The 17,270-nt window shown below is 39.3% G+C and overlaps 1 long non-coding RNA gene across 1 annotated transcript in view; it reads left to right on the top strand.

Annotated features, from left to right (window-relative positions):
• The first annotated feature begins 6,041 nt into the window (after positions 1-6,041).
• The window catches only part of LOC136011068 (uncharacterized), a 72,511-nt gene continuing 61,282 nt past the window's right edge, over positions 6,042-17,270 (top strand). Inside the window, exon 1 of the long non-coding RNA XR_010611179.1 lies at positions 6,042-6,316. This is a non-coding gene — a long non-coding RNA (uncharacterized LOC136011068). The remainder of the gene's footprint in view (positions 6,317-17,270) is intronic.

The following is a 17,270-nucleotide window of genomic DNA, read 5'->3' as shown; positions in this document are numbered from 1 at the left end:
CTGAGTCAGGGTGATCTTGTGAAATCTGCATCTGATCACCACCTTAGGAAATTCGATCTGGAAACTGGTTTTGATGGATGTCGTTTCAAGATAAGATGGACATAAGCATATGCATCAGAAGAAGAAAAGTAAAGAGCTGACTGCTCATAATGTGTCTTTCTGCTAAATGATCTTTCATTAAACTGAACCATCCACAGGGGTATTGCTTCAATTTCTCACCAGTTAGACTTTCTGCACATAATTTACTTGCAATTGTAACAAGGGTACCTGGTAATTTTAGTCCTCATACTATAGTGAACTGCTACTACATTACATGCTTACATTGGTTCCAAATGGAGCTGTTGCAAGCCGTTGAGTGTGTTAAATGTTTCTGACATGTTATAACACAGCTGCCCTTAAGAGCTGTGACAATCCGAGCATTTCAGTAACTCACATGATCAGAACCTTTATTTTGAAGAGCGCTTAGATGTCAGAAGTGTTGAAAATCACTCATCTTTCGCAGAGTGAGAGCATTGTGCTAACACCATATAAATAGGTACAGAACAGGCTCAAACCATTCTGAATAAAATCATGGTCTGAATGTTTCAGCTTGGAGAATATCAGTAGTAAGACACTTCAGAGAGGAGCGGCAAACAAACATGTTACATGTTTGTTCTTCCTCATCTACTGATCATGTGGGTTTTTCAAGTGTCTGCTAGAAAATATTTTCTGCTGAATCATAATCATGCTGCACAATGTCAACTAGACAAATCTAGTAAAGAAATATCATCCTGAGGGGGCTAGAAATAAGTTTATACCAGTTATATCAGAGGAATTCCTTGCGTATATATATCACAACAATTTCAGTCAAGACAGGCTGCCACACTAGGCAAGAAATAGAGGCCAAGGGCTTATCTTTTTTGTTTTTTTTTGCTACCTTTTGCAGTTTTGTTTTGCTTTCTTCTGTCTTTTTGTCTCACTACAAATCAATATGGAATGAGATTGACTTGCTGGACAGCAAGCTGGTACCTGATGAAAACAATGAATTGTTTGAAAACAAGGAATTGAATGAAAGCAGAAAGCAAAAACTTAAGTGAAATTTCATAAATGTTAAAAAAATTCAACTATGTTAACCACGCTATTAGACCTCCTCAAAGAAAATAGTTGAAAAAGTCATCACAGCTTTCAGTATCCTTTATGTTACTCAGTAGAACACATAGGATTATTTTTAAAAACAAATAATGTCAAAAAAATACTTTTTGCTGTCCTTGTCTACATTAAACAAATGAATAAACTCATTAGTGCATTCTCCTACTACATTTAAAGAGTTGTCATATCCATGTCATAAATAAAACACCCACCCACTCAGCTTTAAATACCCACAGGCCCACTTTTCAGTGCTCTGTACACATGATTGCACTAAAGTTAGGTTTCTTGCATACCATAATAATGCATATTAGAGGTGTGTATCATGAAAGGATAAAGGGGTCTGTGATGTGTATTGTTTTCTGCGGTATTCCCAAACCTGAGGGATTGGTTGATGTAAGCTATGCAGGATCTTCACATTTTGTAGATGAGTTAGTGGAAAGAAAACACAAATGAAAGCATCCAATATGAAACTGAGAACAATGACTGAAGGCTGTGCTGACTTGCAATTGGTGCAATTGAATGGTGCTGGTTTGCACTGTTAAGAACTCCTTTTTCCTTTGTGGAATCTCTTTCTTCCTTGACAATTAAGTGTGTTTTTTCTGAGTAACAGTAGACTCGTGCTTCCACAGCACATACCACTGTAGCACCTACTTTGACTTCCATTCTATCACAAACCATTTTGATAGCTTCTTTAAACATATATTCTTTGTCTTATCTTAATCCTAAACTACTGGTTTAAATAGTTTGACTTTGGAGACAGGAAGATTAAAAAATTACCATCACAGCTGATGTTTTTTAAGTTGTTTGTAACTGGCTATTGTGTAAAGCAGGCTGCTGAGCAGGATGACAAGCCGCGGTACCCCCAAACACTGGTAGGTGAGTTGGGTCTCGAGTAGAGGATAAGCATTCAGATGTTCATGTATTATTCAAAGCATCAGAATATTCCAAGTATGAAATTCATAGTTAGCTGCTTCTCACAAAAAGTTTACTCTCTTAGGAGCTAGCAGTGATTTAAACAATTTAGAAGTAATTTACACATCACTTAGGGTGATTTAAACAGAACTCTCCACAGCTTTCTGCAGTATATAAACACTGCTTAATCTGTGAGGTCATTTGTAAAGGAAAAAAAGGTATGCATTTCTTCTGTTCAATAAGCGAAAAATCATTTGTTCATTATTTGTAGAAGTCATCTTAATTTCACAGAACAGTGGCAGTAAAATCAAAACAATATGCTCCTGTTTACAATGGAATTTTTATAAATATTCTTATATTTAATGGGATTTTTAGCTGTTTCACCAATACTTGCAGAATTCAGTCTGCTCAGAATTGTGAGTGACTTTCCTCTAATTCAATAAGCTGTTCAACCATAGAGCATTGACAACTGCCTTTGTGAAATCCAATATGAATTTACTTGTGAAAGTCAATTAGAATTTAGTATTTGGTTAGAGATTCTTACGCACATCCCAACACCTAGTCAGTCAGATGCTCTCAACACAGATGTGTGTGGATTTTACCTGTAATTTGTTTATTTACCCTATCACACAACATTGAATCCATTGTCCTTCAGACCTACAGGTATCTTATTCACCCCTCCACTGCAATTTTTTATCAGCATGCTGAATTCCTGCTTGTAGATAATTGTATTACAATGTGCAGTAAATCCATAGAGGCAGAAATAGTCTAAACTTAGCTCAGTACTTCTATTTTCCTTCTTTGAGAGCAATGAAGAATTGATTTCTCCACCCTTCATTACTATCAGTCCTTCGAAGTCAGCTACAGCCATTCCTTGTCAAACTGGCTGAAGGCTTTTATGAGCACGTAACAAACTGGCACAGGTTCCATCAGTGCAAATATAAGGTGTACAGGGGTTTTGTTAAATGATAAGTAATTTAGTATTGCAGACACAATATATATATATATTATTCTCTAGACTGCTCTGTAACACACTGCTATGTTTCCCTACTCTTTCTGTTGCTTTGTTCCCATTTTTCCCTTCAGCGTAGCAGATGAAATTACAGCATGTATTGAAGTCATCACTGTCACCAACTTTGTTTCTTTTGCTTTTGTATTTTGGGAACAGAAGAATAGGCCTTCTCACCACTCATATAAACCCAAATCAGCTGGGTTCAATGACAGCAGCTGCAAGCCATCCCACTGCCCCAGTCAGGGGCAGCCCCAGGACTGGGCATCAGGCACCTCCACTAGGAACACAAATGGGCCCTGATTTGGGTTGTATTACCTGACCCACTAACTAGTGGTTTCTTCTGGGGCCACAACGTACCTCTGAAAGAACACCACAGCAAAATGTTTCTTAAATATAGGGTTAATATCTTCAGTAATATATTAATAATTATTTTAAAATCCATCTACTTCTTCCGGTGTCCCCATCTCCTTTTGAGTCTGACTGAGAATGTAGTCTGAAACGCTGTATTAGGTATTTTAATAAGATCTGAATACATGATATCTACCGCAGAAATATGAATTATGTTCTCTTGATGCAGAGCCTGATTTCATATAGCCTCTATTATGGTGCAGATACTCTTCATTTCTACTGTGTTGATTATACTTGTCAATATCTCTTTTAATTTGCCATGGCATCCTTTGCATAGAAAAGCTTTTCTTGTGTCTTTGATTTACCTCTGCAAATCTTAATACGTAACTTCAGGTGGCTGAACTTATCCCATTTCTCCTCTCATTTTCTCATCAGAAAATGACAGAATTACAAATATATATTCTAAATAATCAAGATCTCCATGCAACAGAAATAGGTGTAAACAATAGTACAGACCAGTCTGCTTTCTATTCAGCTGTTACCAAACCCAGTAGGTATTTTAAAAAGTTCGGCTTTGCTTGGCAATATTGAAAATAGATGGGTATATTTCTGGCCAGTACATTCTTGCTCTCAGGGCAGCAATATTGTGCTTTGTTGAGCTAACAAAAAATGCATTTACTTAGCTGCACAAAACTGCTAGTTTATGACTGTCTTTCACAATGGAAGTTGCAAAATCTAATACATACAGTGAAGAAATCTGCATATATGTACCATGCATGCATCTGATGGTGTCTCTGTTGTCTTATAAGCACACCATCTCCAATACAATGCGACAAGTAAATTTTATGATGATAGTCAACAATGTTTATCTTGCTCATCAAGGCTCTTCATGGGCACTTTGGCTTCCTTTTTGTGTATATATTTTTTAATCTTCCCCAAGTGTATAGGAACCACATATCATTTTTATAGATGAGAATCTTGGTAGCAAGCTGCCCAGAGGCAGAATTTCAGTTATATCTTCTAGCAAACATAGAATCATAGAATCATAGAATAGTTAGGGTTGGAACGGACCTCAAGATCATCTAGTTCCAACCCCCCTGCCATGGGCAGGGACACCTCACACTAAATCATCCCACACAAGGCTTCATCCAACCCGGCCTTGAACACCTCCAGGGATGGAGCACTCACAACCTCCCTGGGCAACCGATTCCAGTGTCTCACCACCCTAACAGGAAAGAATTTCCTCCTTATATCCAATCTAAAACATTCATGTTTGTAAGTTGCTTAGGTGCAGCTCTGTGTCTGCTGGCAAGTACTAGTTTAAAAGTATGGGTATGGCTGTACTGAAGCAGAGCCAGTGGAAAAGTTTACAGCTTGTGTAAGTATTCCTGTGTGACAAATGTACAGACTCAAGGTCACAGGCTTCAAGTGGTCAAGCAGGAACCTGGTCAGTCATCCTAGTAAAGTGGGTCTAGGTTTTATGAAGCTTTTTGGCATGTTCAGGGTAATCACAGCAGTAGGCAGGTGGGCTGTCTTGGTGAAGATGAATAAGATGGGTAAATTTCTCTTTAATTACTTCACAGTAAAAATCTAAGTGGAAGAATTTAGAAAGAAGTCTCTGGTATGCATGGGAGCTTGTTAAAAAATAACCCAACCCAGTCCTATTTGTATGTAAAGGCTGTTAAGGTACACACTGATGAGCCTGCTTTAAATAGTAATTCCAGACCTTGCAGGTACCTGGGCAGGGCATGACAGGATTTCAAGAAATGTGGCCTGTGTAGTGAGTGGGAAATACCTAAACCACCAATTGCTAAAGACTGAGTGGTAAAAAGGTCTTCTCCAGAATCCAGAGGTGACTGGGGGGGTGGTCCAGCTAACAAGCCTGTGGGCCTCTTCAAAAGGGCTCTAGACAGAGTGAGTTCATAGCAAGCAGGGAGGAGAGAGTTTTAAGATTTTCTATGTATATTTTGCACTGTCCAGCACATCTAGGCTTTTGGTGCTAAAAATATTTCTAGTTTATGTTCTAATAGCACCTTAGGTTTGCAATACAAAACTCTTCCTGTGCTTCTGATGTTTACTTTTTTGTACAGAAGAGGTGCAGGCAAACCCCCATCCAAACTCCAGCTGTCTCACCATGTGCCCTGAGATTTCAGAGCACCTTCCTGATACAGTCCCCTTTGCTTCAGGTTCCTGCCAGACCAGAGCAGGCGTTAAAAGTCTATTTTGTGATCTTGGACCTAAGACCACAGGAGCTGCAAAAGATCAGAGGCTCCAGCTCAAAGCCACCAGAGGCTCCCCATTGTGACACCCGACTACCAGAGAACACATCCCCTAGCTCTAGTTTCAGAGCTGCAGACCAGGGGGAAGCTCAACACACTAGCCCAAGGCATGCAGTACGCTTGGCCAAAGAGCAGACCTCGCACACCTCCCTTGTAACCCAGGTGACTTCCTGCACATGGCGGGGGGGTTGGAACTAGATGATCTTGAGGTCCTTTCCAACCCTAACTATTCTATGATTCTATGATTAGTGCTTCTCACTATTTGAACCTGTGCCAATTTCAAGGTGGGAGTTGTTCTCTTGAATGGCTGCAGTGCCCTATATCCAACCAGATTGGGTAGGTGGGATGCTGCTAACTGAAGCTGCTAAAGGAGAGCAGCCAGGTCTGGAGCTGTGTTGTGGGTCAGGATGATGTTTTGTTGGAAGTCTATGTAAGTTGGCTTTTTTAGCTGATAAATGGAAGTTTTGTCAGGTATAGACTCCAGTAGTTGTGGATGGGGTTATCTGCTTACTTTCCTCCTCAAAAAGTTGAGGGAAAAGTTAGAGAAGCTGAAGAAGAGAGCAGAGCCACCTTTTCCTTGGAGGGGATGTGCTCCTCTGCCTGTTCTGTTGCTTGTACAGCCTGATGCTGGTCTCAGGTAAGTGTGTTTGGAATAACTTCAGCGCTGTGTGAGCAGCACAGGAGAGTTGCTGCTGCTGCCTTTCGTGGCAAGTGAAAAGTAGAAGGCAGGAGCATTGGTGATCTGTTGTGTTTGAGTTTATTGTTATTTAAGCTTATAGCAAATAGTGGGCTTGTGCTGAGAGGCAAATTGCAGTTGCTCATCTTCCAAAATACATATATAAAAATGCCATTAACCTGTGCCCTGTTTATTTCTTCTAACTTCCTGATTTACTGCAGTGGTTTTATAGTGTCTTTTTATTATTGTAGTGCCTAAATGTAGTGGGAGAATGTATATCTTGTGTTTTTGTAAATGAAACCACTCTTCCTAGCCTGGTGATGATGGACTCTGCTTCTCTTCTCTTACAGAGCTTGGTTTTGTTTGTGTGGTCTCCCTCCTCCCTTTTTCACCTAGGCTTTCTCACCTGCTGCTTTTAATAGGGAAGCAATGTACATCTGGAGGGTTAAAGCCCAGTGTTGTTGTAACCTGTAATCAGTATTTCCTTTATTCCACCACTTAAGAGCTTTTTTTATCCTGCACATTGTGTGCTACCTTTCTTGAAGCTCTGGCTATTTTGAATGCTTCTGGTATAAAAGGCAGTCCCTGATATATCTGCAGCTCTCTGCCCAGGTGGGGATTGTTGGAGTAGAGGTGGGACTGGCACTGGAGTCCTGGAAGCATTTCCAGATCTTATTTGAATCATAGGAATGAGAACAAGGCATGCAAGTCAGGGTGGTGAGCTCTAATGTGCAAGTACTTGTGGTTTTCCCTCAGCAACTCACAGTCAAAGGTCACAGCCCTTTCACACTTATGTCTCTGAATCCTCTGCCCCTTGCCATGCTCCTTCAGCATGTTTCCCATTGTAATCTTCCATATTTTCTTCCTTTCTTTCTCTTTCTGTGACTTTCTATACATGATACCTCTTTGTATATGCTCTGTGAGCTTGCTCAGTTGTCTGAATGGTGATAATAATAATGTTGAAATTATAGGTTCACGGTAAGCAAATGCTGCCTGCTTGTGCCTGCCCTTTGTGGGCAAGCCTGCTTACCGAACCTTCAATCAAACTTTAAAAAAAGGCTTGTCATGAGTAGTTTGTTTATACATTGACAAAGCAACACTTCCATCTTGGTGGACTTAAGCTGCTGCTGAGTCGGAATTGTTGCTTTAACAGCAGATGTGTGGCAGGGTACTCATAGCTACATAAAATATGCCTGTTCTAAAACAGATTTCTGCATCATCATGCAATAAAAACTATACTTTAAACTGTTCCAGTGCAAGTCATGCTGTTGCGTTGATCTGTTTTCAGATATTTATATACAAAGTGAGTGATGTCCTGTGGGAGGGGGAGGAAATGCTAAAGGAGCTCGATCTAATAGCACACAGGGTATTTTTTGCTTAATTGGCTGGGCAAGAGCATTGCAAAAATTGTGCCCTTCATTGAAGATGTAATAACTTTTATTCCGAGTAGCTTAAGGTGGATAGACAAGTGTCTCAATGTCTTATTACCTCTCTTACTAGTTTCAAATTATTTAGGGAAGTTGTAATATTTCTCTTCCTAGTTTTTATCTGCACTTCTGAACTGTTCTGCAGGCTGCCAGGAGCCTGCACAGCTGCAACGGGTAAGGCAGGTGCTTACCTGTTAACTAATGGCAGCATCTCACCTGGTGCAAGTTGTTAGTGCCTGTGGAGGTGAAAATCAGCTGGTACCTGGCTGAGGACTTGAGGACATGAAGCTCAGGGGTTCTGTGGTGGGAGAAGGGTTAGGAGCAGAATGGGGAGTCTTACAGTTACACCAATAAGTACATATAGGTGTTGGTATAGGTAGGTGTTTAACTGGTTTAGGTACTAGTGGAATGATGAAGGGCTCCTGGCTCTGACCTGACTTGTGCTTCCCTGGACCAACACCAAGTAACTATCCCTGTCTGCAGGTGTCTGAATAAATTAAAAATATAGTCCTTAGCTGCTGATGTGCAGCTTTATGACACGTTTTTAAACTTCTTTCACCTCTCTGAGTTGCATTTGAGGATCTTTGGCTACAGGAAAAATGATTTTCTTTTTTCTAGTTAAAATTAATTCCTGTTGAATTTTCCTGTGTGTTTTGGAGCATGTCCCTGCTTCTTTAAGAAAAGTATAATCTGGCTTGTGAGGTGGGCTGATGCCAACCTTATGAAGTTCAACCACGACAAGTGCAGGGTCCTACACCTGGGTCAGAGCAATCCCAGGCACGGCTACAGACTGGGCAAAGAAGAGATTCGGAGCGGCCCTGCAGAGAAGGACTTGGGGGTGCTGGTCGATGAGAAAACGAACATGAGCTGGCTTCAGTGTGCACTCGCAGCCCAGAAAGCCAACCGTGTCCTGGGCTGCATCAAAAGGAGTGTGACCAGCAGGTCGAAGGAGGTGATCCTGCCCCTCTACTCTGCTCTTGTGAGACCTCACCTGGAGTATTGTGTACAGTTCTGGTGTCCTCAACATAAAAAGGATGTGGAACTGTTGGAACAAGTCCAGAGGAGGGCCACGAGGATGATCAGGGGACTGGAGCACCTCCTGTATGAAGACAGGCTGAGGAAGTTGGGGCTGTTCAGCCTGGAGAAGAGAAGGCTGCGTGGAGACCTCATAGCAGCCTTCCAGTACCTGAAGGGGGCCTATAGGGATGCTGGGGAGGGACTCTTCATCAGGGACTGTAGTGACAGGACAAGGGGTAATCGGTTAAAACTTAAACGGGGGAAGTTTAGATTGGATATAAGGAGGAAATTCTTTCCTGTGAGGGTGGTGAGGCACTGGAATGGGTTGCCCAGGGAGGTTGTGAGTGCTCCATCCCTGGCAGTGTTCAAGGCCAGGTTGGATGAAGCCTTGTGTTGGATGGTTTAGTGAGAGGTGTCCCTGTCCATGGCAGGGGAGTTGGAACTAGACGATCTTGAGGTCCTTTCCAACCCTAACCATTCTATGATTCTATGATTATATGATTTTGATTGTAAAGTTGGGTAGAAATTAAAAAAGTGTCCCTTTCAGGTTGAAATCTATGTACCTTTGAGAGCAAGTCTCTGATGGAATGGTTACATACTTATTCTGTTGGTAAATGCTGTATTTACTACAGCAGCTAAGTTCTAGTTTACAGTTAAATGTTCAGTTTTTCATAAATCATGTGATCAAGTGCATGTAATGCAATCTTTGTATATTCTGCTTAGAAGCTCTCTCAAAAACATGGAAGACTGATTACAGTCATCATGAAAGCAACTTCATATGTTGCTGTTCTTTGTTAAAAACTGAAGCCCAAGGATGCTGAAGTGACCCATAGATCTTGCACTCAGTATTGTAGGCATGCTGTAAAGAAGTTCTTTACATGTGGCTAGCTTCTGTGGTTCAGGCTGCTGCTACTATAGTTCTTTGAAAGGGTCACAAGTCAGCAACTGTCTGGCAATAAATAACCTTTTGTGTGTTTGAAATTGATGCTAATATTGTTTGGTTTTTTTTTTTTTCCTAAAATTTGTTTTTCTGAAAAACAAAATTTCTTGTCACTTCGTTTTATACTTTATACACTTGCCACTTGACAAAAGAGGTCTGATAAGGTTTATTTTCTTGTAGGCTTCTTAAATTGCATCCCTCTATATTTGAGACTCAAAATCTGAAATCATGCTAGCAGGATGCCTGAAATAGACATGGGGAGGGGGGGAGGGGCAAGGGAATAGAGCCAATAAGGATGCTATCTGCTACTTAGTTCCTGACAGCTCAAGATAGCTCTTGCACAAGGACCATTCATGTTGTTTCTTTCTCTTCTCCTTGCAGCTATCAGTTCTATTATGACTTGGAAACAAAACACAAAATAAGGGTATCTGGACTAAATGGATGTTACTAAAAGTAGATAGCAATTTGACAGGTAACTGATCTGCATGATTGCCCTTCTCTGCAGAAGATTGTAGTAGCGTGATTGCAATCATTTCTGCTGGTCAGTGTATGTATATGTAGCTACCTGGGGAGACAGATGGCCTTTATGTAAGACTTACTTTGGAACTGAAAGGAAGAGAAAAAATTCTCTGTGATATTTTACTATAGCAGTTTCATATGCTATTGATGGCATGTAACATAACCAGATTTCATATTTAGTATTTATTTGTGCTGCCCTCAAAAATGTTGTGAGTTGTGCTTCTGTAGAAAGCTGATTTCTATTACAGTCCAGTTAATCCTCTCTGTAAAACAAAAAATTAAACTTCCTAGTCTGTTCCAGTTGTTTGCACAACTATTTGCATCCCTGTTATAAAGATTGTCAGTGTTAAGAAATGCTAAATAGATCTTAAATGTTTTAGTTCTGTAGTCAAGATACACAGATGGTACAATACTTGTATACAAATGAGGGTATGTTTGGATGGTACACTGGGACAAAGAGGATATTCGTCTCATTGTTCTGAATATAGTTAAAACTGGCCAAGTTCTAACTTTGACAGCCATTTTTAACTGAAAAACCCCAACAGTTTAGTGTTTTAGGTTTTAAATCCTTTAAGTACATGATGTTTCCACCTAGCTTATCTTAAAAGCTCACTTTGCCCAACAGGTACAATTAAATGCTGCCTCCTGAGGAGTAGCAGAAGAGGTGTTGTCCATCTCAACTTTGTCTTGAAGAAAAAGAAATAGGGATTGAAGAAAGAGAACTCAAGACCCTTTAGCTTCACTAAGTCCTGCTCTGAAGTAGCATCCTGCAGTTCATCTCCCCATGACCCCTTCTCAGTTCCTGTGCCTTAACACTGCTCATATGTGGGTTTGCGGAAGAAATATGTGCCTGTGTATTGTGCGGTGTGAAAAGCAGGTGAATTTTGTTTTGTGGCAGCCATCTATCAGCAGCTTGCTCCCTTGTCTTATGAAACAGGAACTTCTTGTAGTGAGAGCCTATTTCCAGCTGTGGCATCCTGAGGCATCTGGCTTGGGAATGTACGTTAGTATGCTGAGGCCGTGCATGACGGCAAACATGGACCTGTGGTGTGGGCTGAATTGGCCTGTCTTAGAGCTGCAGCTCATAAGGGGAAGGGTCATTGTTCACCTTCCCTGTCGTTAAATTAAAACAGAGGAAGTATCTATTCAGGAGGGATGCTGCTTCCAGACTGATAAGGTGATGGTGCACATGTGCCTTTTCTGGGTTTAGTGCCCTTAGTGAATCTCTTGGGTTAAAATATGTGAAATCCTCAAAGCTTTTTTCTATAATGAGAAATGAGTTGCTGAAGTCCCTGGAATGTTTAGTTTTCATCCTTATGCAAGATACTGAGGGATACACTTTTCATCCCTTAGGTAATTACTTGCTTTATTATTGCACTGTATTGAGGTAAGATTAATGTAAGTTACAAGTAGTAACAGAATATGCAATAAGACAAAAATAAGCACAAGAGCAAGAGAATAAAAATAGACTCAGGAATTAATGTAGTAGCTTGAGGATTGTATCCATTTATGAAATGCTTGCAACTGTACTTGCATATGCTTCTCATACCTGGTGGTGTTCAAGGCCAGGTTGGACAAAGCCTTGGGTGACATCCCATGACATGGGGGTTGGAATTAGATGATCCTGAGGTCCTTTCCAACCCTAACTATTCCATGATTCTATATATTTTTATTTCTGATAAAGAATGTGTACAAGTCCAATTGCTCTTTTCTCATTTTTTTTTTTCTCCATTTTTCCACTCAAATTTGTTACTCTGCCTTGTTCTTCAGTTTTTTCTGAACCATTCCATGTCCTCAGTAAATCTTAAGACCATTCTCGTGTGTCTCTGTGAATTAATCAATTTTGATTATAAGAAATATGAAGTATCACATTTCAGAAACATGGGTTTACTGATTGAATTCTTTAGATAACTCCAGTAGACACTGGTGAATGTTCAACCTGATCTCTGGTAACCTCCAGCCTCAGAGGCTGAGAACTTAAAACCCAGGTTTTGCTCTGAAAAGCAAGTTACAGGAGAAGGAGGAACGGGCCGTGGCAAGCTTGTTTCCTGGGCATCATCTTTAATAGTTTTGTTCTAATACTATTAGCAACCAGGCTGATGACCTTTCTTTGGGGTTTTTCTTGAATTTATGGCTAGTTGTGTTGGCAGATGGCTGTGACTACACTGTGGTGCCCTCACCTCCTGGCGAGCTCTGCTTTATGGGAGCTTGGCTGTGTGTGAATGCGGCTATATATTGAAAGAAATGCTAACATGAAAGGAAAATGATCGCAAATTCAAGCCAGACACATATGGCACTCTAAAGCCAAATATAGAATTATTTGATGACCTGCAAGGGGGCTTGTTCTACTTTTGCTTTATAAAAGCTTTGAGATTAAACTGATATGAATAAATTAAGGGCAAATACAGTCTGGGGCAATGTTATATTGAAATGCCTTGGATGGCTTCTGCAGCAGATACTGTGATGTTGACTGGTAATTCTAGGAGAAGTTCCTTGATTAAGCACTTCTGGCAATCTTGGTTATATCTGATAATCAAGGAAATGGTGTACTTAAATATAAACAAACTATTAATGAGGATTAAAATGATTTAATGTAGAAACTTTTTTTCTTCATTAAATTCTTGTAAGATTAAACAAATATAATCTAAGTGCAATAGAATTTGGAAGAGCTGAAATTGAAATCCATTTATTTAAATGGCTTACTTTGGCACAGTATGCATCATCAGAAGGGTTTAATGTTGAAATCACTTCTAAAAGTCTGAATTTTCTACATAAAATGGTCATCTTATAATTTCCAATCTGAAACTTCAGAACACTGAAGGAACTGTTCAATCAGCTGCATCGCTACGTTTGTAACTGTTTCTGCTTCCTCATTTTCAATAACTTGGGTATGTCTCTGCACATAGGTTACTTTGAGATTGTTTTCTTAGTAATTAGCTGAGTGTTACAGATAGCCATGAGTAGCTAGCAGAAAATGAGAACTATGCATCTACCTCTCTCAATATTATTATTACTCTTTCAAGAGAAGAGAGATCATTTCAGTCAAAATGTTGATACTGTTTGCTTTTTAGTCGATCACTGACCTGGGCTGCTGTTCTGTTTGTTTTGTAAATAAATGGCACTTTGATTGCAATAAATGCTCAATGTTATTTGATAGCAGTTAGTCCTTTCACTGTTAATTTAAGTTAATTCATCTCCATTAGAACTGACCTCTGTACTCAAGAATCTCTCCTTGGTTTATTGAATGGGTGGTTTACAGCATCAGTCTAGAGTCTTATCTTTTAGGGCATGAGTAGTCCTATTGACCTGAGTATGTTGCCAGTGTTTTGAAAGAAAGGTCACTGTATGGGGAATGAAATTGGAACATGGGGTGGAGGGGAAAGGAACTTGAATGAGGCTACTTGTGGAGTTCAGGTTAGGTATCTCTTAAATACTTGACTGGATGGGGGATTGAAGATGTAGAAACTGTGTTAATGAGACTACAGACTAAATGGATATGAAACATTCCTCCTTGGTTTTGTTGTCACATATGCTACAAGGCAAACTTTTGTTGTAACGTGTGTTACCATGCTGGATTTGACTGTAAAAGTTTAAGTTATGAGGCCTGGAATTTTTAAGGAGAGCAATAATATCCTTTGGCTTGAAGTCTGTCCATTACTTTAATAAATCCAGAGACACTATGAAAGCACAAGGCAGTTACGTTCCTACTGCCTGTTTATAATAATCTGGATTCCTTCCTTAACAGTACTTTTTATGAAATCTAGTAAAAATAGTTCTTCTATTTGTTAGAAGTAAAAAAAAAAAAAAAAATGGCTTCTGCTGTAGACATTTCTTTATGCTCCAAAACTACTGAAATAGTATTTCTGCTCTGACCTATGTATAAGTTCTTTTCCTTTCCAGAGTAAAGATAGACTGAAATGTTTCCTGGAGGAGGGAGAGATAATGACTTTATGTAGTTAAGAATAAATTGAGGTTTTATATTCATTTGTGTATGTTCTATACACTTCCATGCTTGAGCAAGACAGAGCTATTGTACTGGTGCTTAGTATGCCAATAGTTTGATGACTTTAGAAACTTTGTACAAATACTTTTTTCCTTTAAATTGCATTGTTGGGGCATGGGGGAGTGTAACCAACCATATCGCCAAGTGTTGTGCTGCAGCATCATGTTCATTCTCCTCTTGGAATCAACAGGAGTGCTTATTTAAGTATTGTAAACACAAAATGTGCCTCTGATGGAAGCTTTGGTGCCTATATTCCCTCTTGAGGTTTGACTCCTTTTTACTACTCAAGCACAGAAGTGTAGGAGGCATGGAGGAAAAAAAAAAAAACCAAAGAACTGGGTACAAGGAGAGGTGGAGCTTGTTTTAAAGATATGGCAGACTCATTGTACTGTCTGTCCTTAACTCCCTTAAAAGGTGGTCAGTAAAGTAAGGACAGTGATAGACTGCTTGGAGAAAAAAAAAATGGAGGAGCACTAGACTTGGCATCAGCTTTGCTGTACGCTTCTAGTGTAATGAGTTATGGTACATTGGCATGTGATGTCAGGGATTTTCTTCTTAGGTTTATTTTAAAAATGACCATTACAGACCACCTCCAGCAGAATACCATTTCTTTGAAACCTTTATCTTACTCTTTGAAGTAAATTCTGTACAAACATAGGAGAAAAGCTAAGCAAACTTGTAAAAAGTAGTTTACTAGAATGATGGGCTTTTTATTATTATATTCTTTCTTCCTTCCCCCCCACCCCCCCTCACCCTGTGACTGCTCTGAACCACTGGATTGTCAGGCAAGAATATAAAGCAGCTCTTTCATGTCCGGTAAAAGAGCTCCCTCTCTAGACTAAATACACATCAGAGTAGAGGCAGATTGAGGTCTATTTCCTGTTGCTGACAATGTCAAGGGTGTGCGCTGTTCATTTTTATCTTCAATAAGATAAGATTTCCCAAGAATCAAGAGTTGTACCCTTTAGGGGATTTATATTTGGTGAATGTTACAGCTGGATGACAGACTTTGAAACTGAGCTTATAGGGCTTAAGTTGCCAAAACTGATGTGGTGTTCTCATTTGTTTTGGTTTTGTGTTTGTTTTTTCTTCCTTTTGGTTTTCATGATCTTTCTTTAGTTGAGCTTTTTATCACTACAAATAGGGGTTTCAGTTTGTTTAATTCTAACTCTGGATCATGAACATAATGGCAATCTCTACCCCAGTTGCTGAAGCTTTAAAATACATTGATTTAGAAATAAAAATTGTCAGCCTCTAATCTTTGCATGTTATTTTTTGAAATATGAATTTCATTGATTTAAAAAAAAAAACATTTTCACTGAGGATGAAAATAAGCATATCACTGAAAAATGACAGATTAGAAAAGGATGTATTTTTTTTATTTCAAAATTGCTGAAAAACATGACAAAGCTGGGCTGATATCACAACTGTGGTTTGAGGCAATGCCTGCTTGCTCATATCTTCTGTCCAGTTAGCACTCGTTTGCTCCATGGTGCATTCAGAGGGGAATGAATGGTATCACCAATAGATGTTATATTTTCAACTTAAGGACAAATAATAACAAATAAAAATCTCTCTGAATGAAAAAGCCTTGTATCCTTGTCACAATACTTAGGGTTTTACTTGCAGGAAACAAAAGCAACTTGAGAGTAAGCACAGTGTGTGTGTGAATATGTATCCTACAGATAGCTCAGGAGCTGAGCCTGTGCAAGTAAGAACATAGATTGTTGATGCTGAAGCATTGTTCTTAAGATTTTTTTTTTTTATAGTAGCTCTCGAGTGAAGTTTTTAATGAATTATTAATCTTGGAAACTAGTACATCCTGACCTCTGCTGTCTTTTTCAGTACTCCCCTCATACAAGGGCATCTGGCTGCAATCTGTTGGCTGTTTATTAGTAATGACTTTTCTTGTTCAGTGCTGTTCTACTCCTCAATGTTGTCAAAGTCTGGAAAAAGCTTGCAGTTGTTTATATGCCACTTAAGATTGTTTTCCTGGACCTGGAAGCTGTGCTTATATTGGGTTAGCTTTTGGTTCTACCAGGAGCAAATCAGTACTGGCTAAAAATAGTGATACTAATTCTTAATATATTTTTTTAACATGTACAGTAAGGTTCACGCTAATTTCTGTCTAACTAGAAACTGTTTAAAATGCTTGCTTTCATTGTGACAGTTAATTAGTGTATCATGGTAGTTTGTTTTGTTAACTGAAGAAAATGTTTCTCATCATTCTCTTTCTCTGTCTGGCAGACCATATATGTATCTGGTGATACCTTTATCTTTTCATATCTGAAACTTGGTCTCATTTTGTGTGAGATTAAAACCTAGAATGTAACTGCAATATTTAAGTAATTGCTGTTGAAATTAAATCATCCAATGTCTGTGCAGTGACATAGGGTATAATTAACCCAGACTTGGTGAAAAAAGATAATTTTACAGCAATAGTTCTTGAATATATTTTGGACTAAGTGGCTTGATGGACAGTTAAATGTGCAAGGCAACAGGCAAGTATGGGAAAATGGGCTTTCAAAATCAATCCTGAATAAACAACAAAGCCTTCAGGAAGGCAAATAGGTCAGGCTTATGTTACAAAACTGACTTCACTTGTTACCTATAACAAGCTGGGTTTTGGCTTATGCCCCAAGAAATAAATTAGTGAATTAATCCACTGCACCAAATAGTCCCCTAATATGTTGTGCAACTAATGCTTTCCCAGGTACACTTATTGACCAGTTCTAGTCATTATCACTAATTGAATGGCGGCTCCCTTCTGCTGTTGTCTGAATCTATTGTTACTGATTTGGCCAGCGCAGTACTTCCAGCCAAAACAGTTAAATAATGATGCTCTAAGATTAGTTTAATCATCAGTTAAGCCTGGAAAGCTAAAACACCATACTGACTGGAGTACACAGGTATTTAGGGCTGTGTAGCTATGATGTGGCTTTGCTGAGCTGTACAAATGAGGCCTGTTCCTGGGCCACCTTACTGAAGCTCCCAAAATGTTCACCTGGC

The sequence above is a fragment of the Lathamus discolor genome, chromosome 3 (assembly GCF_037157495.1).
Source record: "Lathamus discolor isolate bLatDis1 chromosome 3, bLatDis1.hap1, whole genome shotgun sequence".
NCBI classification, from domain to species: domain Eukaryota; kingdom Metazoa; phylum Chordata; class Aves; order Psittaciformes; family Psittacidae; genus Lathamus; species Lathamus discolor.
This window is presented reverse-complemented; position numbering and strand designations above follow the sequence as displayed.